The following is a 25793-nucleotide window of genomic DNA, read 5'->3' as shown; positions in this document are numbered from 1 at the left end:
GCTAACTTAATGATTTAAAACCTGGAAACACGAAAAACACCGTAAAACCGGATTTACGCCGTCGTAGTAACACCGCGGGCTGTTTTGGGTTAGTTAATTAAAAACTATGATAAACTTTGATTTAAAAGTTGTTATTCTGAAAAAGTGATTTTTATTATGAACATGAAACTATATCCAAAAATTATGGTTAAACTCAAAGTGGAAGTATGTTTTCTAAAATGGTCATCTAGACGTCGTTCTTTCGACTGAAATGACTACCTTTACAAAAACGACTTGTAACTTATTTTTCCGACTATAAACCTATACGTTTTCTGTTTAGATTCATAAAATAGAGTTCAATATGAAACCATAGCAATTTGATTCACTAAAAACGGATTTAAAATGAAGAAGTTATGGGTAAAACAAGATTGGATAATTTTTCTCATTTTAGCTACGTGAAAATTGGTAACAAATCTATTCCAACCATAACTTAATCAACTTGTATTGTATATTATGTAATCTTGAGATACCATAGACACGTATACAATGTTTCGACCTATCATGTCGACACATCTATATATATTTCGGAACAACCATAGACACTCTATATGTGAATGTTGGAGTTAGCTATACAGGGTTGAGGTTGATTCCAAAATATATATAGTTTGAGTTGTGATCAATACTGAGATACGTATACACTGGGTCGTGGATTGATTCAAGATAATATTTATCGATTTATTTCTGTACATCTAACTGTGGACAACTAGTTGTAGGTTACTAACGAGGACAGCTGACTTAATAAACTTAAAACGTCAAAATATATTAAAAGTGTTGTAAATATATTTTGAACATACTTTGATATATATGTATATATTGTGATAGGTTCGTGAATCAACCAGTGGCCAAGTCTTACTTTCCGACGAAGTAAAAATATGTGAAAGTGAGTTATAGTCCCACTTTTAAAATCTAATATTTTTGGGATGAGAATACATGCAGGTTTTATAAATGATTTACAAAATAGACACAAGTACGTGAAACTACATTCTATGGTTGAATTATCGAAATCGAATATGCCCCTTTTTATTAAGTCTGGTAATCTAAGAATTAGGGAACAGACACCCTAATTGACGCGAATCCTAAAGATAGATCTATCGGGCCCAACAAGCCCCATCCAAAGTACCGGATGCTTTAGTACTTCGAAATTTATATCATATCCGAAGGGTGTCCCGGAATGATGGGGATATTCTTATATATGCATCTTGTTAATGTCGGTTACCAGGTGTTCACCATATGAATGATTTTTATCTCTATGTATGGGATGTGTATTGAAATATGAAATCTTGTGGTCTATTATTATGATTTGATATATATAGGTTAAACCTATAACTCACCAACATTTTTATTGACGTTTTAAGCATGTTTATTCTCAGGTGATTATTAAGAGCTTCCGCTGTTGCATACTTAAATAAGGACGAGATTTGGAGTCCATGCTTGTATGATATTGTGTAAAAACTGCATTCAAGAAACTTATTTTGTTGTAACATATTTGTATTGTAAACCATTATGTAATGGTCGTGTGTAAACAGGATATTTTAGATTATCATAATTTGATAATCTACGTAAAGCTTTTTAAACCTTTATTGATGAAATAAAGGTTATGGTTTGTTTTAAAATGAATGCAGTCTTTGAAAAACGTCTCATATAGAGGTCAAAACCTCGCAACGAAATCAATTAATATGGAACGTTTTTAATCAATAAGAACGGGACATTTCACTATTGGTATATACACTCCAATGATCAGCTCTTAGTAGCCTATGTGAGTCACCTAACACATGTGGGAACCATCATTTGGCAACTAGCATTAAATATCTCATAAAATTACAAAAATATTAGAAATCATTCATGACTTATTTACATGTAAACAAAATTATACATCCTTTATATCTAATCCATATACCAATGACCAAAAATACCTACAAACACTTTCATTCTTCAATTTTCTTCATCTAATTGATCTCTCTCAAGTTCTATCTTCAAGTTCTAAGTGTTCTTCATAAATTCTATAAGTTCTTGTTTCATAAAATCAAGAATACTTCCAAGTTTGCTAGCTTACTTTCAATCTTGTAAATTGATCATCCAACCTCAAGAAATCTTTCTTATTTACAGTAAGATATCTTTCTAATACAAGGTAATACTCATATTCAAACTTTGATTCAATTTCTATAACTATAACAATCTTATTTCGAGTGGAAATCTTACTTGAACTTGTTTTAGTGTCATGATTATGTTTCAAGAACTTTCAAGCCATCCAAGGATCCTTTGAAGCTAGATCCATTTGTCTCTTTTCCAGTAGGTTTATCCACAAAACTTGAGGTAGTAATAATGTTCATAACATCATTCGATTAATACATATAAGGCTATCTTATTCGAAGGTTTAAACTTGAAATCACTAGAACATAGTTTAGTTAATTTTAAACTTGTTCGCAAACAAAAGTTAATCCTTATAACTTGACTTTTAAAATCAACTAAACACATGTCCTATATCTATATGATATGCTAACTTAATGATTTAAAACCTGGAAACACGAAAAACACCGTAAAACGGACATACGCCGTCGTAGTAACACCGCGGGCTGTTTTGGGTTTGATAATTAAAAACTATGATAAACTTTGATTTAAAAGTTGTTCTTCTGGAAAAATGATTTTTCTTATGAACATGAAACTATATCCAAAAATCACGATTAAACTCAAAATGGAAGTATATTTTTCAAAATGGTCATCAAGACGTCGTTCTTTCGACTGAAATGACTACCTCTTACAAAAAAAACGTGTAACTTATATTTCCGACTATAAACCTATACTTTTTCTGTTTAGATTCATAAAATAGAGTTCAATATGAAACCATAGCAATTTGATTCACTCAAAACGGATTTAAAACGAAGAAGTTATGGGTAAAACAAGATTGGATATTTTTTTATTGTTGTAGCTACGGGAAATATTGTAACAATTCTATACAAATCATATCCTAGCTAACTTATATTGTATACATGTATTCTAATATATTATGTAATCTTAGGATACCATAGACACGTATGTAAATGTTTTGACATATCATATCGACCCATGTATATATATTATTTGGAACAACCATAGACACTCTATATGCAGTAATGTTGGAGTTAGCTATACAGGGTTGAGGTTGATTCCAAAAATATATATACTTTGAGTTGTGATCTAGCCTGAGACGTATATACACTAGGTCGTGGATCGATTCAAGATAATATATATCGATTTATTTCTGTACATCTAATTGTGGACAACTAGTTGTAGGTTACTAACAAGGATAGCTGACTTAATAAACTTAAAACATTAAAACGTATTAAAAATGTTGTAAATATATTTTAAACATACTTTGATATATATGTACATATTTGTTATAGGTTCGTGAATCGACCAGTGGCCAAGTCTTACTTCCCGACGAAGTAAAAATCTGTGAAAGTGAGTTATAGTCCCACTTTTAAAAACTAATATTTTGGGATGAGAATACATGCAGTTTTATAAATGTTTTACGAAATAGACACAAGTAAATGAAACTACATTATATGGGTGAATGATCGAAGCCGAATATGCCCCTTTTGCTTGGTAACCTAAGAATTTGGAAACCGATCTCCAAATTGACGTGAATCCTAAAGATAGATCTATGGGCCCGACGAACCCCATCTAAAGTACCGGATGCTTTAGTACTTCGATGTTTGTTTTATATCATGTCCGAAGGATTTTCCAGAATGATAGGGGATATTCTTATATGCATCTTGTTAATGTCGGTTACCAGGTGTTCACCATATGAATGATTTTTATCTCTATGTATGGGATGTATATTGAAATATGAAATCTTGTGGTCTGTTATTATGATTTGATAATATATAGGTTAAACCTATAACTCACCAACATTTTTGTTGACGTTTTAAGCATGTTTATTCTCAGGTGATTATTAAGAGCTTCCGCTGTTGCATACTAAAATAAGGACAAGATTTGGAGTCCATGCTTGTATGATATTATGTAAAAACAGCATTCAAGAAACTTATTTTTGATGTAATATATTCTTATTGTAAGCCATTATGTAATGGTCGTGTGTAAACGATATATTTTAGATTATCATTATTTGATAATCTACGTAATGCTTTTTAAACCTTTATAGATAAAATAAAGGTTATGGTTGTTTTAAAAATGAATGCAGTCTTTGAAAAACGTCTCATATAGAGGTCAAAACCTCGCGACGAAATCAATTAATATGGAACGTTTATAATCAATATGAATGGGACATTTCAATTTAACCTCTAAACATATCAAGAAAATATTTTTCTTGATGATTCGGTCTTTTTCGGATATTCTGGTGATTTGACAAATCAAATCGTGCTATTACCTTTCCTTTCTGCTTTGTATATTATGATCATTCGAAACTCTATACCTACGAATTCTGGACCATTATTCGCTTGACTTGAAGTCGGGAAGGAAAAACAAAACCATGAAGCTTCGACATATAAGGAAAAATATAAAGCCCGATAACAACACCGAAATTTCAAACCGTGTATATCAATGCGTATAGCAATATAAAGATACGGGAGAATTAAAAACACAATAAATCCAAGAGCATAGTAGAAGTAAACTGACTCTTCTGGCGACAGATGAAAAAGAAGCACGCTAGATATAAAAGTCAGGACTATATCCAGAATTAGAACCGGATGAAGCATATTGAAGAATCTTTTGGAAGTATGAATCGAGAAAGAAAGTATATAAGTGGTGAAGATAATGAAACGAAAGAAGCTAATTTATAGCAAAATTCCATACATAGCAATCAAGGCAATTTATCACATTTAATCAAAGAAAATCCCAAATTCCTTAATTACCGGAGAATCAAATCTTATAGATTACAAAGATTTCCTTTAATTCCTTAAATTCCAGAAATCAACCGTGACTACGTCAAAAGTTAAGGCAAACAGATTTTTCCTTATTTTAATCTTTTACGATAGCTTCGTTTATACTCTTCCTGTAATCGAATCGTTTTATCTATATTACTCAATAGTGATAAAACTCTATTTATCAACTCATATCCGTCACGAAAATATTTTTATTGTTAGCCAAGATGACCACAATCAAATTTCGGGACGAAATTTCTTTTAACGGGTAGGTACTGGATAACTCGAAAAATTTCCAATTAAATTTAAACTAAACTTCTGTTCCCGACGATTCACGAACAGCAAAATATGATTATATGTGTGTGTACATATATAATAAATAGCAAAACATTAACAAAATGTTAAATGTTATACTCTGAATTTATAATTAATATATTTATCTACGTAACAAAACTTGATAATTAAAAATAGCTATATATATATATATATATATATATATATATATATATATATATATATATATATATATATATATATATATATATAATTATTAAACAAATTATTTGTATATTGTAAAATGCATATATAAAAGGTAAAAATATTAAATACCCAATATATGTTATTATATAATATATAAATATTACCTAATTAATAATATGTAATATTAACATGTTAAATTAAATTACAAGTTAACATATAATTGTTATATTAATATTATTATTATTATTAATTTCATTAACATAATTTATATTATTAACATTATGTTTAGTATTGTTATTTAAGAATTATTAGTATTAGTAATATCATATTATTCTTATCTTTATCTATTATCATCATTATTATTATTATTATTATAATTATAATTATTTTTAAAATTATTATTATTAATTATTATAGTTATTAATGTATTTATTTAATAATAATAATTAAAAATAAAAAGAAAAAGACATATACCTAAATTAGGTAAATAGCTTTTAAATTTTATATTTTTTTCATAATCTGCTTATTCTATTTGATTTTTTTATTAATCGTGAGCTTTTGCTTTTTATTCTTTATATTTTTTTATCTGCTTTTTTTATTTATATATATAATCGTGATTATTTTTATATGATCGTGATTAATTATTTTATTTCTGCTACTGGTTGTGAATTTGTTTGTGTCTCTAATCTTGTTTAAATAACGAATTTAGTAGCACATCACAGTGGACTATAATGTTTATATTAACAGCTTCATTTAACCGAGAATTAAAATTGAAATTCAAGAAAAACTAGTCGATAACCTCTGTTCTTGATCATATTTCCAAAAACTCAAATTCGAAACCCTTTTCAAAATCCTTAAATGTAGAGTTGTTAGGAATCCTCTAAACAATCTTTCTCCAAAATTTGAAGTTCCAATTTGTTGTATTAATCACGAATTTTTGAGTCAAAGTTATTTTTTTTAAAAGTCAAACGAACGTTCTAAGATGGAATTGAAATCCTAGATATGGTTTCTGTTGAAATTCAGGGTTTACAAAGATTCTAGGAATGAATTACTATATAATTCATGTAGAAGTTTTAATCTAAAAACGTCTGAAAACTCGAATCAAGTTTGGAGTTCTTTGTGTTCTTCGAGACTGTTTTGCAGCTGCTGCTGTATTTCATTTTTTTTCTATCTGGTCTGTCAATCAATACCACTCACAATCGATCATTTCTGATTCAAATTTAAGATCTAAACCAAGCTGGTAACTCGATGTTAGGGTTGTTGTTGGCCTCTGGTCGACTGAATTAAAGAAGAAGAAGGAAGAAAACAGAAATGGTTTTAAATATAAATAAATTATGATATAAATTCGAAAAGTAACAGCAGTGCAATGGTTTGGGTGTTTTCGAGTGAGCGAGAGGTCTCGGGTTCGAACCCGGTTCGTAGCATTTCTTTTTAAGAGGGCTTATTTAAGGTAGTTATTCTTTTTAAAATTATTATTATTATTATTATTATTATTATTATTATTATTATTATTATTATTATTATTATCATTAATCTAATTAATCTAATTAATAGTATTATCATTATTATTATTACTAGTATTAAAGTATTATTATCAAAATTGTTATCTTCATTAAAATCTACTGCTATTATAATTATTATTATCAACATAAGTATTATTATTATTATTAATATTATCATTTTTATTATTAAGATGATTATCATTATTAGTATTGTTATTATTAAAATTACTATCGTTATTATCATTTTTACAAAAATTATCGTTTTTGCTATTATTAAAACTATCATCTTTACTTTATAATTATTAGTAAAGATATCATTTGTATTAAAATTACTATTATTACCATTATTATTATAATTATTAGTAAATCATTATTATCGAAACTATTATTTTTACAAATAAATATTTTGTACATTGAATACACTTATATCATATACTACAATTATATTTCATATAATTATATATCAAACATATTAACATTTTTATATAAATATTCATATATAACAAATTAGGTATTTTAATATAATACCAATCAAACATATATCTATATTAATATAACTACAGAAATATATAACAATTGAAATAATATATAAACTTGTTCGATTACGAGTATATGTGTTAATATATATACTTGATATAGGTTTATGAATCCGAGGTCAACTCTGCACTTGTTCAGTGCCATCATACGCATAATTACTACGAAATACAGTATTGTGAGTTTTCATAGCTCCCTTTTTAATTGCTTTTGCAATATATATTTTTGGGCTGAGAATACATACGATGTTTTATAACTGTTTTACGAAATAGGCACAAGTACTAAACTTATTTCTACGTGGGTTAGAATTACAAATATTCCCCTAGCTTGGTAACATAATCTATTGGTTTATGAACTGGTAGGCGCCAATCCTATTGATAGATCTATTGGGTTTGACAACCCCAGCCGGGCTAGTCGCGCTAGCAGTCAACGGATGTTTAGTACTTCGAGGGTATTTATCGCACTTGATTCGGTGCTCTATAGACATTAGGGGTATTCATTATTATATTATTATCATTAGTGCCCATGGTTGTAGAATCTTTTTATTACACTGCGGTGTAAGGATATTTAGGGAAACTGAAATCTTGTGATCTATTACTATTATCAAAATCATTAATTATGACAAACCTATGAACTCACTCAACCTCGTGTTAACTTTTTAAGCATGTTTATTCTCAGATACTTTTTGCTTCCGCTGTGAAACTTTGCTGTTACATAGAAGTCAAGCCAAGCACTGGGACCAGAGTTAACATCACCGTTAATAGTTTTTGACGGGGTGTTACATTTGCAGGTGTAGAAGGGGTGCTGTAATTCGATGTGCTTGGACCGATAGCAATCCTGGTAGACGCAACTATGGGTGCCCAATTAAGGTATGAATTTACATTTTCATGGTCAAACTTTTGTAATCAATTGTTACTAAATATATTATATTTTTGTTTTCAGTGGTCTAATTGCCCATTTATTGATGGATTTTGAAATTACCCGTCCTAATCCATCCAGACGAAGTCCATATCGATTATAAACGATTCACAACAGTTGATTACATCGCGAGGTACTTGACCTCTATATGATACATTTTACAAACATTGCATTCGTTTTTGAAAAAGACAAACTTTCATTACATCGAAAGTTGACGACATGCATACCATTTCGTAATATATCTTACTATAATCGACTTAATAATAATCTTGATGAACTCAACGACTCGAATGCAACGTCTTTTGAAATATGTCATGAATGACTCCAAGTAATATCTCTAAGATGAGCAAATGCACAGCGGAAGATTTCTTTCGTACCTGAGAATAAACATGCTTTAAAGTGTCAACCAAAAGGTTGGTGAGTTCATTAGTTTAACATAAATAATCATTTCATAATTTTAATAGACCACAAGATTTCATATTTCCATTTCTCATAAACATACGTCCCATGCATAGAGACAAAAATATCATTCATATGGATTGAACACCTGGTAACCGACATTCACAATATGCATATAAGAATATCCCCATCATTTCGAGATCCTCCTTCGGACATGATATAAATTTCGAAGTACTAAAGCATCCGGTACTTTGGATGGGGCTTGTTGGGCCCGATAGATCTATCTTTAGGATTCGCGCCAATTAGGGTGTCTGTTCCCTAATTCTTAGATTACCAGACTAAAAAAGGGCATATTCGGTTTAATAATCCAGCCATAGAATGTAGTTTCATTTACTTGTGTCTATTTTGTAAAACAGTTATAAAACCAGCGCATGTATTCTCAGTCCCAAAAATATATATTACAAAAGCATTTAAAAAGGGAGTAATGAAACTCACCTAATGTATTTTGTAGTAAAAATACATATGACAAAATTGAACAATGCAGGGTTAGCCTCGGATTCACGAACCTATATTATTCATATATTTATTAAAACATATATTTGTAATTGAACAAGTTTATATATTATTATTAATTGTTATTTCAATAACTTGTATGTTGCATTGATAACTATGTTAGCTATATTTATTTTATATACTTTAGATAAATAATTAATGTTTATTACGAAAATATTAATGTTGTTATGTGATATGTTTTAAATATATTCTTATATAGCTATTTATTTGTTAAAATAATATTAATAATAATAAATAAAAATTTGTATCTTTTTATAATAGTAATAATAATACTAAAAGTAATTATATTTAGTAATGATACTGCTATTAATAGTTTTGATAATAATAATAATAATAATAATAATAATAATAATAATAATAATAATAATAATAATATCAGTATTAATAATGATATTCCATCATATATTAATTATAATTTTAATCGTTTTCATTTTTGACATTTTAATTATTATATTTATAACCCTAACTTTATCAATATTTTAATTAAATCATAATAGCTATCATACTTGTATCCATACTTGCAACTATATCTATATTTATATTTCTTATCATTATTTAACTCCTGATCATAAATCATAATCTCATCAAATATTTAAAGATAATATCAGATGTAAAAGATTAAAAATTATACCCTCGGTGTAAATTGGGTGGGAGAGTCGAGCGTTAGTTGCACTTGGGCCTTAAGAGAATTTATGGCAGTCCACTATGAATATTAATTTACTGGGCCTTACAAAAGTGCACAAGCCCATTAACAGCCCACCTATAATATCTGATACCATCTGATTTCCCTTTTCTTTGGTATCTGTCGGTTCCTCTTCCCCAAATCAGATCGCCATTAGCAAATAAAATATCATCATCTTTCATTCATTCGATCATCATCTTTATCATCACAGATCAATCGATTAACAACAATCATCAATGATTCATCATCGTCATCGTGTAATCGTCCCCGTCAGTCTTAATTGTCATTGTTATCGAATAACAACAGGGTAATCGAAGCAGTAGTTGGTGTCTGCTTAATTAGGAGAAATAAACAATCACAGCAGCGTATGATTTCAGGTACTGCATCAATTATCATCATCATCATCATCATCATCGATCTAATCATCGTTGGTTATTATCATCACCGAGTAATAGTAGAGGCCAGAAACCGTAATTTTGCGTTCTTTTATTTATTTACCTATTAATTTATATAATTATATATTTTTATTAGTCGCCATCGTTCATCATAAGCTATTAATCAATACATTATATAGCTGTTTGATTTGTATATGAAGGGTTTGGGTATTAAATTGTAAACATGTTGTAAACAGGTTCGATTTAGGTAACAATCTTCGATGGTGTTATGGGTTGATTCATGACTTATCATTAAAAGTCAAAAGTGTTGTAACTTGTAGGTGTAGCAGCGGCATGTTAGTAGCACAATGATAGTGCTTGATTTGTGTTTGAGCTCGAAATAAAAGATACCGGTAAATATAGATGTAGTAGCAGTTTCTTCAATTAAAACAGTCATTTGGAACCTGATATGTAGCAGCAAACAGTTTACTGAGGTGATGGTTGTCGAGCATCCTAATCAAAATTGTTGGTGGTGGCAGTTTAATGATTTTCAAAGAGAAAAAGAACAAGGTGATGGAAGATGGTGGAAGTGGTGGTTAAGCTTTGTAAATAGAAACAACGGAACCTGAACTTGTAGCAGTCATGCTTTGTTCTTGGACTGAGTTTGAATGGGTGATTACGGTGGTGTATAGCCGTGCCCCATCTTGAGTTTTATTTCGGTTGGTGAACAGGAAGGAAGAATGAGGAAGCACAATTGAAATTGGAAGTGGTTCCATGGTTGATGATCAATCAAAAAGATGAGGTGGTAGTAGTAATTGGGGATGTTAATGTGATGATGGTTTCATGGTGGCCTTTATTCTAATCGAACAACAACTAACACAAGATGAGTTAGATGTAGCAAAGTTGCAGGTGGTTTAAGATTATGATTGAATAAAGTTAGCAAGTGTCAATGGTTTAAAGTGGTTCTTAAGTTGAAGATGAGTTTCATGGAGATATGGATGTTGAGCAAAAATAGAATATGAATCAAAATAATGATAACAGTTGATACATGAATGATTTTTATCAATGATTGATTTAATAATTAATAAGTGAGTGTCGACATGTATGAAATCACGGGTAATCAAGAAGACAGAATTTTAAAAGTAGAAATGTGTGTTTTCCTATATTCATTTCTTTGTGTAAGTAATTATCTATATGGATATACAATCATTGATATATAATTGTGTAGCCAATTTATCACAAGCATATAGTAGAATAGAAAATAATTCACAAGTTGAAAAGGATATGAAACCGTCTTTGGTTTATTATCTGTATTAGTTTTAATATCATTTAGAATTTATATTATTAATAACAATAAGATAGATCATAGTATAAATAACACACTTACTGATAATAATAATAATAATAATAATAATAATAATAATAATAATAATAATAATAATAATAATAATAATAATAATAATAATAATAATAATGATAATAATATTAATAATAATAGTAATAATAATAAGTAACAATAATAATAATAGAGAAAATGATAATAATATTAATATTAATAATACTGATATTAATATTAGTATTAATAATAATAATGAGGCAATATTAATAACATTAATACAACAACTAAATTGAAACTTATAATTAATTTAATATAATACAATTTATTAATTATATCATATTTACTAAATTTATAATATACAATATATTAACATTATATTAAATGTTTAATATTTATAATTTTTACTATATATAATATTACTTATGGTTAGAATTCATATATATATATATATATATATATATATATATATATATATATATATATACATATACATATTATTTACACACATTTGTTCGTGAATCGTCGGGAATAGTCAAAGGTATAAATGGATATAAGAACACAATTCAAAGTTTTTGAGAATTTAATATTACAGACTTTGCTTATCGTGTCGGAAACATATAAAGATTAAAGTTTAAATTCGATCGAAAATTTCCGGGTCATCACATTACCTACCCGTTAAAGAAATTTCGTCCCGAAATTTGAGTGAGGTCGTCATAGATAACAATAAAAATGTTTTCATGATGAATATAAGCTGATAAATAGAGTTTTATCATTATTGAGAAGTATGGATAAAACAATTCGATTGCACGAAGCGTACGAGTGAAGCTATCACAAAAGAGTGGAATGAGAAATAAAGATTTGGTCTTAGCTTTTGATGTAGTCAGGTTGAATTTAGAGAATAAGGTTTGTCTTAGCTTTTTACGTCGTCTTGGTTGAATTCCGGAATTCAAGGGATTTAAAGAAAATCTTCAAAATCTAAAAGATTTGATTCTTCGGCAGATCAGGAATTTAGGATCTCTCTAATTAAATGTGAAGATCTGCCTTTATTTTCACTATCAGATATTTCTCTATAAATTAACTTCTTCTGTTCCGTTACTTTTACCATTCCTATACCTAATTCTCAATTTCAAAAGTTTATGAAAATGCTTAATCCAGTTCTGATCCTTGTCCTTATCCTGACTATCGTAACAATCATTCTCCTTTTCCAACTTCCACAGGAGAAATCTATTTTCTTCTATTTCGCCCTTGGGGTTATAGTGTTTTTAATTCTTCCGTGTCTTTATGTTGCTATAAACATTGATATACACTGTTTGTAATTTATGCGTTGTTATCGGGCTTTATATCTCTCCTTATATTTCAATGTCCCTATTTCTGTTTCGTATAATCATTGTCGTCCATAGTTAATACTCCCTCCTATTTTCTGCGATTTATACCCCAATTTCTATTTCGGAGCTTTGTCCCTTCGTTTCTTCTTCTTGCGATTAAATACCGCTTGTAATGGTTCAGAAGTCGCAGATATAAACTTCGGAATGAACATTGTTAATGTTCTAAGAAAGAAATCGTAATGGCACGATTTGATTTGTCAAATTACCAGAATCACTGAGAATAGAACTATCAAGAATATATTTTCTTGATATGTTCGGAGGTGAAGTAGAATGAACGAGTCGTGTTACATGACACATGATGACGTTATGATTCTGTGAATCATCACGTTCCATTAGAAACTCAGCATGACTTACTGTAATATAATCACATTGATCAAGTGTCATTATATTATACTAACTCATGCATCAATTCCCAACACTACTTCAAAAACATTCATAATTTAAACTCGAATTTTAAAGAATTTTAAAAACTAAAGTAGTTTCCTTTATGATGTAATATAGATAGTACGAAGAGATAAATAATTTTGGATGAGAATATTTATGAAAATATCTTCAGAAATATCGAAGATATTTATGATGATATTTTGGAATTTCTAAGTTCGATGGTTGATGAAGAAAGATTTTCCGCAAGATTTTAACATGGGTACGGAGTAAGATATTCGTTGAAGGTTTCATCGGATCCAGAATTACTTGAGTTCTTTGAATATATGGTATGGTCCTTGTACTTGTCCTTGGTCTCCTTCGTGGTTAGCTCAATCTTTTTTCCAGTTCCAACTTTTCTGAGCCTTTCCAACATACTATTCTTTATCATCAAACTTTCAATGATTAAGGTCGTTTACGGTTGTCTATGGTTTCTGCTGCTTCATTCAGCTTTTTCAACATTCAGAGTATTGATTTGTGACTTAGTGCTTTTCAGAATTTCAGAATGAGAGATCATAATTCTAAGAGATAAATGTCATACATATAACTGTTGATGTAGATATGCTGTGAGTTTTCAAAGTACTGATTGCTGATTCCCGGTAATTGTTATGGCAGTTCTCGTTACAAGATGCGGATGAGTATATGATAGGGTTTCAATGAATAAATATAATGATTTGTCAGAGAGATTTGAGCAAGGAGCAACGAGGTTGCTGGTACATCTGCTGGTAATATAGTGGAATATCAAAGAATTCTCCGGTATCAAAAGGGTAATCGTATATATCAGGATTATAGTAAGGCTACTTCGAATGAAAAGTCGAAGTTGACTTGCTGGAGCTATGACAAAATTAGCTACTTTGAAAAGGGATCGCAAAGCTATTTTCGGTAATAACAACGCCAAAGGAGCTAGCACAAATACGTGTTAAACATTTACTCAGGTTCTGAGTGTTTTCAGGTGCATAACTATATGCATCAATCTTTTCTTACGCAGATGAAGTGCGGTTGATTCGTCTTCTCGACTGAAGTGTTTTCAAGAATCATGAAAGGTTTGAACGCATATAGTAATCGTCAAGATACAAATGAGGTTTAAGATAAAATCAAGTGGCAAACTTGAAGAATTGTTTAGTTTCATATGTTATAATCAATATTTTAATTCATTTTAATTGTCCAATGTTGGTATTCCTCAGTTGATAGTCCTCAGTTAACAATTCAATAATTCATATATAGTTAAATATATAATATTCGAATTAATCAATACGTATCGTGACCCGTGTGCATGTCTCAGACTCGATCACAACTCAAACTATATATATTATTGTAGAATCAACCTCAACCCTGTATAGCTAACTCCCGCATTACTGCATATAGAGTGTCTATGATTATTCCAAATAATATATATAGATGCGTCGATATGATATGTTAAAACCTTGTATACGTGTCCTGATAATTAAAGTGCGTAAAAATAAATAACAGAAATTAAATGACGATAAATAAAATTGCGAGAATGTAAATTGCGATAATTAAATTGCAATAAATAAAATGTAATCAGTTAGCTAGGATCAATTAGCAAGGAACAGTTAGCGTGGATTTTTAACAAAATTTCTCATAGTTAATTTGTTTGTTTCTAACAAATTTTATTTTGTCAAATGTTTTCTTCATTATGCCACTTGTTGGATTTCTGATAAATCAAAATCCCAATATGAAACTGGATGAATATGGTTATTCTGTGGTGAACGAATTTGTATATCGGTGGATGGAAGTAGGATAGTAAATGACTGTTGAATCAGATTCGAAGAATGTATGATATAACTTATTAATGCGAAATCTATATATTCCTCGGGTATTACCTACCCGTTAAAATATTTTCACCATTAACAGTTTGTACAAAAGAATTTTTAATTACAATCCTTATGAAAATATACTTACATATATATTTTCTTCAAATGTAATCATAGATTTAATGAGTTAATATATTATTAATCTCATTTGATTTTCGGTTGGAACTAGAATGAATAATCTCTAAAACTTTAGAGATTACATAATCGCCGTGAAGAATGAAGATAATAGATGTACAACGATACGTAGAACGATGATTATACTCGAGGTACATAATGAGATGTTGAGGCATGAATTGTTGATGGTACTGTTAGTGTCGGTGATGTTGCTGAAGCTGGTAAATTTTGCACCATATTCTCCAAATTGATTATTCGAGCGCGAAGTTCGTTGACTTCTTCTATTATTCCGGGATGATTGTCGGTCGGAACGAGTAGATGATTAAGGTTTAGAATTTTAGATAGAATACAATCGTGACGAGTTACCCTGGAAATGAGGCTGAAAATGGTGTTTCAGATAGGTTAGCCGGTAAGTGCTTCAGGTTCTTCGCCAATCGGTGAATTCGGTTGGTGGAAGGGATCGCCTTCTGCGCGTCTCCATTGATTGAGTTGACTACGAACCCATCAGATGAATTGGGGATGGATGATTGGTTGATTCATTCTGGTTATACTGCTTTCGGAGTTCGATTGGAAATCCTTATCGGAATAGCTATCGGAATAACTATCAGAATAGTTATCGGAATCTGAGGGACTCGAACTGGTTGAGGGATTCATCTTGTATGATCAGATGAAGGATTTTCGATAAAAAAAATAGATTATAGGATGTAGATTAGTACCCTGTAATACATAATTTACATATGCATATATAATACTAAAATCCCATAAGTTACGGAGGAATCTACAGAAGTTGTCAGGCAAAGTCTACAGTAACAGATATGCTAAGATATGAATTAGCAGATACACTAAGATACGAATTTTATCTATACACTATTCATGCAATTATTGCAATAAGATGTGTCTAGACTAAGGATGATAAGCAAGTGATTCTCTAAGAATAATAAGCAAAACTTTTAACATGCAGACACGGTCGAAGTCCAGACTCACTAATGCATCCTAACGACTATCAGTTAGACACACTAATGCAAGACCCGGTTTGCTAAGACCATCGCTCTGATACCAACTGAAATGACCCGTCCTAATCCATCCAGACGAAGTCCATATCTATTATAAACGATTCACAACAGTTGATTACATCGCGAGGTACTTGACCTCTATATGATACATTTTACAAACATTGCATTCATTTTTGAAAAATACAAACTTTCATTACATCGAAAGTTGACGACATGCATACCATTTCGTAATATATCTTACTATAATCGACTTAATAATAATCTTGATGAACTCAACGACTCGAATACGTCTTTTGAAATATGTCATGAATGACTCCAAGTAATATCTCTAAGATGAGCAAATGCACAGCGGAAGATTTCTTTCGTACCTGAGAATAAACATGCTTTAAAGTGTCAACCAAAAGGTTGGTGAGTTCATTAGTTTAACATAAATAATCATTTCATAATTTTAATAGACCATAAGATTTCATATTTCCATTTCTCATAAACATACGTCCCATGCATAGAGATAAAAATATCATTCATATGGATTGAACACCTGGTAACCGACATTCACAATATGCATATAAGAATATCCCCATTATTTCGGGATCCTCCTTCGGACATGATATAAATTTCGAAGTACTAAAGCATCCGGTACTTTGGATGGGGCTTGTTGGGCTCGATAGATCTATCTTTAGAATTCGCGTCAATTAGGGTGTCTGTTCCCTAATTCTTAGATTACCAGACTAAAAAAGGGCATATTCGATTTAATAATCCAGCCATAGAATGTAGTTTCATTTACTTGTATCTATTTCGTAAAACAGTTATAAAAACAGCGCATGTATTCTCAGTCCCAAAAATATATATTGCAAAAGCATTTAAAAAGGGAGTAATGAAACTCACCTAATGTATTTTGTAGTAAAAATACATATGACAAAATTGAACAATGCAGGGTTGGCCTCGGATTCACGAACCTATATTATTCATATATTTATTAAAACATATATTTGTAATTGAACAAGTTTATATATTATTATTAATTGTTATTTCAATAACTTGTATGTTGCATTGATAACTATATTAGCTATATTTATTTTATATACTTTAGATAAATAATTAATGTTTATTACGAAAATATTAATGTTGTTATGTGATATGTTTTAAATATATTCTTATATAGCTATTTATTTGTTAAAATAATATTAATAATAATAAATAAAAATATGTATCTTTTTATAATAATAATAATACTAAAAGTAATTATATTTAGTAATGATACTGCTATTAATAGTTTTGATAATAATAATAATAATAATAATAATAATAATAATAATAATAATAATAATAATAATAATAATAATAATAATAATATCAGTATTAATAATGATATTCCATCATATCTTAATTATAATTTTAATCGTTTTCATTTTTGACATTTTAATTATTATATTTATAACCCTAACTTTATCAATATTTTAATTATTATATTCTATCATACTTGTATCCATACTTGCAACTATATCTATATTTATATTTCTTATCATTATTTAACTCCTGATCATAAATCATAATCTCATCAAATATTTAAAGATAATATCAGACGTAAAAGATTAAAAATTATACCCTCGGTGTAAATTGGGCGGGAGAGTCGAGCGTTAGTTGCACTTGGGCCTTAAGAGAATTTATGGCAGTCCACTATGAATATTAATTTACTGGGCCTTACAAAAGTGCACAAGCCCATTAACAGCCCACCTATAATATCTGATACCATCTGATTTCCCTTTTCTTTGGTATCTGTCGGTTCCTCTTCCCCAAATCAGATCGCCATTAGCAAAAAAAAATCATCATCTTTCATTCATTCGATCATCTTCTTTATCATCACAGATCAATCGATTAACAACAATCATCAATGATTCATCATCGTCATCGTGTAATCGTCCCCGTCAGTCTTAATTATCATTGTTATCGAATAACAACAGGGTAATCGAAGCAGTAGTTGGTGTCTGCTTAATTAGGAGAAATAAACACCTGCATCAGCGTATGATTTCAAGTACTGCATCAATTATCATCATCATCATCATCATCGATCTAATCATCGTTGGTTATTATCATCACCGAGTAATAGTAGAGGCCAGAAACCGTAATTTTGTGTTCTTTTATTTATTTACCTATTAATTTATATAATTATATATTTTTATTAGTCGCCATCGTTCATCATAAGCTATTAATCAATACATTATATAGCTGTTTGATTTGTATATGAAGGGTTTGGGTATTAAATTGTAAACAGGTTGTAAACAGGTTCGATTTATGTAACAATCTTTGATGGTGTTATGGGTTGATTCATGACTTATCATTAAAAGTCAAAAGTGTTGTAACTTGTAGGTGTAGCAGTGGCATGTTAGTAGCCCAATGATAGTGCTTGATTTATGTTTGAGCTCGAAATAAAAGATACCGGTAAATATAGATGTAGTAGCAGTTTCTTCAATTAAAACAGTCATTTGGAACCTGATATGTAGCAGCAAACAGTTTGCTGAGGTGATGGTTGTCGAGCATCCTAATCAAAATTGTTGGTGGTGGCAGTTTAATGATTTTCAAAGAGAAAAAGAACAAGGTGATGGAAGATGGTGGAAGTGGTGGTTAAGCTTTGTAAATAGAAACAACAGAACCTGAACATGTAGCAGTCATGCTTTGTTCTTGGACTGAGTTTGAATGGGTGATTACGGTGGTGTATAGCTGTGCCCCATCTTGAGTTTTGTTTCTGTTGGTGAACAGGAAGGAAGAATGAGGAAGCACAATTGAAATTGGAAGTGGTTCCATGGTTGATGATCAATCAAAAAGATGAGGTGGTAGTAGTGATTGGGGATGTTAATGTGATGATGGTTTCATGGTGGCCTTTATTCTAATCGAACAACAACTAACACAAGATGAGTTAGATGTAGCAAAGTTGCAGGTGGTTTACGGTTATGATTGAATAAAGTTAGCAAGTGTCAATGGTTTAAAGTGGTTCTCAAGTTGAAGATGAGTTTCATGGAGATATGGATGTTGAGCAAAAATAGAATATGAATCAAAATAATGATAACAGTTGATACATGAATGATTTTTATCAATGATTGATTTAATAATTAAAAGTGGGTGTCGACATGTATGAAATCACGGGTAATCAAGAAGACAGAATTTTAAAAGTAAAAATGTGTGTTTTCCTATATTCATTTCTTTGTGTAAGTAATTATCTATATGGATATACAATCATTGATATATAATTGTGTAGCCAATTTATCACAAGCATATAGTAGAATAGAAAATAATTCACAAGTTGAAAAGGATATGAAACTGTCTTTGGTTTATTATCTGTATTAGTTTTAATATCATTTAGAATTTATATTATTAATAACAATAAGATAGATCATAGTATAAATAACACACTTACTGATAATAATAATAATAATAATAATAATAATAATAATAATAATAATAATAATAATAATAATAATAATAATAAGTAACAATAATAATAATAATAGTGAAAATGATAATAATAATAATATTAATAATACTGATATTAATATTAGTATTAATAATAATAATGAGGCAATATTAATAACATTAATACAACAACTAAATTGAAACTTATAATTAATTTAGTATAATACAATTTATTAATTATATCATATTTACTAAATTTATAATATACAATATATAAACATTATATTAAATGTTTAATATTTATAATTTTTACTATATATAATATTACTTATGGTTAGAATTCATATATATATACATATTATTTACACACATTTGTTCGTGAATCGCCGGGAATAGTCAAAGGTATAAATGGATATAAGAACACAATTCAAAGTTTTTGAGAATTTAATATTATAGACTTTGCTTATCGTGTCGAAAACATATAAAGATTAAAGTTTAAATTCGATCGAAAATTTCCTGGTCATCACAGGTTTGATCCACCAATGTGTGCTCGTTCAGTTATTGTGATACGAGGTTTGTTGAATTCAAAGAACAAGCTTGAAGCTAAGGTGAAATTACTCAAAAGTCGAGATTTGAAGATGAAGCTGATAATTTTTTTCATTTTGGTTGTATTTGTTACCTATGTTATATTTTGTTAGAGAGTTGTTTTTTTATGTCTTATTTTGCTTGGTCGAAATTTGTACTGAATTGTAATGTACCTGTGGTTTGCAATGAATTATATTGACTGGTTTGCAATGAATTATTGTTTTATGTCCTATCTTGCTTGGTCAAATTTGTAATGAATTGTAATTCACCTGTGATTTGCTAGTAACCATTTTAGCTTGTATCACCACACAAAATATAAGTGTAATCATAAAAGTGTAATGTACCTGTCACCACAGTAACCATTTTAGATTGTATCACTACACAAAAGTGTAATGTCAGTCAACTTTAGTCAATTTGAGTCAAATTAAAAATAAAAAAGTGTAATATCAGTCCATACACAAAGTATCCATTTTAGCATAGTGAATAATAGTATAACTAGACTGTGATATTGTTGTGCAAAGAAAGAGAGTATTCGTTTTACCTAGCATCACTAGACAGTGATATTTTTTGTCCATTTTACCTAGTAATCTCATTCATGGTTGCATTTTAGACCAAACATCATTCAACCCATTTGACCCAATGCTGCTGTTTCATTCATTCTGGGTGGTTTTTTAGACCCAAAATATGTATTTTTATTTATTTTTTTTTATTTTTTTTTCTTCAAAACAGTGTGACAAAAACTGTGTCAGTTTAGACCCATATGCAGTGTAATTTGAGCATTTTTTTTTAAAACAGTATGTGATTTAAGTGTGTCAGTTTAGACCCAAAATGTGTAATTTGAGCACTTTTTTTTTCTTTTCAAAACAGTGTGTTTCATTCATGGTAGTTTTTTAGTAAATAAAACCACAAAACCCTAAAATATAAATAATTCATCATAAAAGAGTGCATACCATGAAAACAGTGGTCATTTTGGTCATATAACAGTGGTCATTTTGACTCATAAAAAACAGTGGTCATTTTGGTCATATAACAGTGGTCATTTTGACTCATAAAAAATAGTGGTCATTTTGACCCATATAACAGTGGTCATTTTGACCCATTAAACAGTATTTACCAAAACCCTAAAATATAAATAATTCATCATAAACATTAAAAATATAAATAAAACCACAAAAATGTGAATTTAATTTTAAAGGTTCAACAACCATAAAAGTCAACATCAGTCTAAATAAATCAAAAACTAGACAATAAAAAGATTCATAACCATAAGTGCATACAATACATCATAAACACACAAAAAAAAAAAAAAAATTAACCACTCCTTGCACCAACATTCAACTTTGTCTTCGTATTGCCACCACTTTGTTTCTTTTTTCTCTTTGATCCACTGCTTTCTCCAACACCACCACTATTTGTGCAACTTCTTTGATTATGACCTAACTCATCACATTTTCCACAACGAGTAGTTTTGCCTTGTCTGGACAACTTACCACCTGCATTCATGCTTGCCTTTTCATCTAGACCCTTTCTCATGTTCTTTTTTGGACTACCAGCAGTAGCCACAATTAAAGGTGAGAGTAGTTTACTTGTCACAAATGATTTACCCCACAGATGCAGACTATTCAAAGGGTTAATTTTGTAATTGTAAGTGTTCTTCCAAGTTTCTAACCAATGTACACGATGAACCCAACTTTCAAGGTGACCAACACGTGTACCAAATGCACCCATGTGATACAAAGCAGCTACTGCATGTTTACATGGCATTGCAGTGATTTCCCACTTTCTACAAGCACACACTCTTGCATTCATATCTACAACACATTGATCATTGTGTGGGCCACTAACTTGGTACAAATGATCACCATTCCACAATACAGTATATTTTTGAGCTTGCTTTTTGATACCATCAAACACTTTAGTTGCTCCACGGGTTAAAGGACCATCAGATTTGGATATCATATTATTGACTGTCACAATCCTTTTCATCAAGTACTCCCTAATATACTCTAAAGCAGTTATGATAGGCTTATCTCTTGCATCTACTAACCACCTGTTTAGAATCTCACACATATTGTTCAAAAGTACATCTGTCATTGCCTTACCTGTTATAAAAATATAAAAGTTGTAATTAGGATAATGTATTTAGAAAATGGTTGAGGTTTAACAAAAGACATACCTGAAAAGTGACTTCTTGCCCAATGATGAGGTGCGATATCAGCTAAAAATATGTAACATCCTTCACTAAAACCCTTCAATTTCTGCATTTCTTGTTCAAATTGTGGCATTGTTGTTGCCGTTGCACATTTCCATAGCATTTGTTTATAGGCAACACCACTATAATTTTTCTTCATGTTTTCATGTATGTGCCTAAGACAGTATCTATGTTCAGCACACGGATACAACCTTTCAATTGCTGGTAACAGTCCCTGTAATTTAAATTGAAGTTTATTTAATAATCAACAATATCAAATATATACTATTAATAAATTATGAAATATTATAAGGTATAATACCTTTTGTCTATTACTTATGAATGTAAAGTTTGATCTTTTATTTAAGTCCAAATCTTCACCTAAATTATTTAGGAATCATAACCAAGAATTGTATGTTTCTTTCTCAATAATTGCGTAAGCCACAGGATATATCCCATTGTTTGAGTCAACACCAACAGCAGTGAGTAGTTGTCCTCTAGCCGGCTCTTTCATAAAAGCCCCATTTAAACCAAGCAAATCCCTGCCTAAAGCTTGAAAGCCACTTTTCAATGGTCCTAAACATATATAAACTCTTTTAAAGATCATACTTGTTGCATCTTCATCACATGGTTCTGTTCCAACCTTGACAGTTGTCGTGACCCGTCCTAATCCATCTGGACGAATATATTACATTTGGTTACATCGCGAGGTACTTGACCTCTATATGATACATTTTACAAATATTGCATTCGTTTTAAAAAGACAAACTTCCATTACATCGAAAGTTGACAGATATGCATATCCTTTCATAATATATTCAAACTATGAATGACTTAATATTAATCTTGATGAACTCAACGACTCGAATGCAACGTCTTTTGAAATATTTCATGAATGACTCCAAATAATATCCTTAAAATGAGCTAATGCACAGCGGAAGATTTCTTTCATACCTGAGAATAACCATGCTTTCAAGTGTCAACCAAAAGGTTGGTGAGTTCATAGGTTTATCGTAAACAATAAAATTCATCATTTTAATAGACCACAACATTTAAATACAGTACACCTATCTCATGTATGAAACCATATTTCATAATACTTAGCAGAGTAGGTTCGTATCCTTTTATCCTCCGTAGGTTGCCTCGCGATTTTTAATAATCATACGCATATCTCGTGCACAAAAACTAATACACATAACTTATGTATAAAAGTCATTCATATGAACTACAAACAACTGGTAATTGACCTTAACAAAATGCATCTATTTTGAAGTACTAAAGCAGTTCAAATTCTCTGACTGGGGCTTTTTAGTGCCCATAGATCTATCTTTAGGATTCGCGTCAATTTGGGGCTCGGTTCCCAAATTCTCAGATTACCAGACTAAAAGGGGTGATATCCGGTATACTCATAACTCATTCGTAGAATGTTTTTAAGTGCTTGTGTCTATTTCGTCAAACATTTATAAAAGCATTTCATGTATTCGCAGTTCAAAAATATATTTCAAAAGCATTTAATAAAGCAGTTGTAAAAACAGCGCATGTATTCTCAGTCCTAAAAATGTAAAGAGTAAAAGGGAATCAAATGAACTCATAATACTGTATTTCGTAGTAAAAATACATATGACGTCATTGAACAAGTGCAAGGTTGGCCTCGGATTCACGAACCTATATTATTCATATATTTATTATAACATATACTCGTAATTGAACAATTTCATATATTATAATTTTACATATTATGTATTTAATTTATATATATGTTTGAAAATGATTATTATATATATAAATATATATATATATATATATATATATATATATATATATATATATATATACACACTTTAAAATTACCTAATTTGTTATATGTGAATATTTATATAAAGATTGTTAATATAATTAATTTCATACTTATATGTAATATTACTTATAAGTATATTTTTATATACATAATAATATTAATAAAAGTTGTATTTGATTATAATAATAATATTAATAATAACATTACTTATAATAATTATAATAAGAATCGTAGTAATAATAATAAATATAGTGATATTTATAATAATACTTGTAACAATATTGATTTTACTGTTAATGATAGTCATGATAATGATTTTAGTACTTACATAATAATAATACTCATGATATTATTATTACTTATGTCAATATTAACACATCTGTTATTTATAAAACATATTAATACTAATATTTACGAAAATGATAATAATTTATATTACTTTCATAATAATAATGATAATAAACATATTCATGATAATAATATTAAAGTTTTAAATTTAATAGTAATATCATAATTGATACTTATAATAATAATAATAATAGATATATTACTTATATTTATGATAATAATAATAATAACCATGGTCTTAATAATGATAATAATACTGAAATGATAAATTAATAATGATTACACTAATAATACTTATATACTTATAATAATAATAATAATAATTGTTTTAATAATTATAACTATGATAATAATGATAATTATTATAATTCTTATAGTAACAATAATAATAACAACAACAATAATAATAATCATAATAATTAATAATTAATAATAATAATAATAATAATAATAATAATAATAATAATAATAATAATAATAATAATAATAATAATAATAATAATAATAATAATAATAATAATAATAGAATTAGAAAACTACCTCAAGTGAATTGGGTTCCAAAAAAATATGACAGCCCCTGGACTCGAACCCGTGAGCACTCGCTAACTCGACACCACACCAAACCATCGAACCAATTTAGTCTTTCTGAAATATTATTTCCCGGATATATATATATATATATATATATATATATATATATATATATATATATATATATATATATATATATATATATATATATATATATATATATATATATATATATATATATATATAGTTTTCTGTTTCTATCTCTACTTCCTCCTCTCAATTAAAAATCGACCAGAACTCAATCAAAATCATAATAATGGATAAATTGTTGGGTTTAGATGTGATAATGAAATAAAAAAGTTCGAATATAATTTGAATTGGGTTAACAGAAACAAAAAATAAATATATATAAAAGTTGCAGAGGTCGCTGATGAAGATGATGAACTCCAATCGTGATTTTAAAATTAAA

The sequence above is a fragment of the Rutidosis leptorrhynchoides genome, chromosome 3 (genome assembly GCF_046630445.1).
Source record: "Rutidosis leptorrhynchoides isolate AG116_Rl617_1_P2 chromosome 3, CSIRO_AGI_Rlap_v1, whole genome shotgun sequence".
NCBI classification, from domain to species: Eukaryota; Viridiplantae; Streptophyta; class Magnoliopsida; order Asterales; family Asteraceae; genus Rutidosis; species Rutidosis leptorrhynchoides.
Note: the sequence above shows the minus strand (reverse complement) of the source record.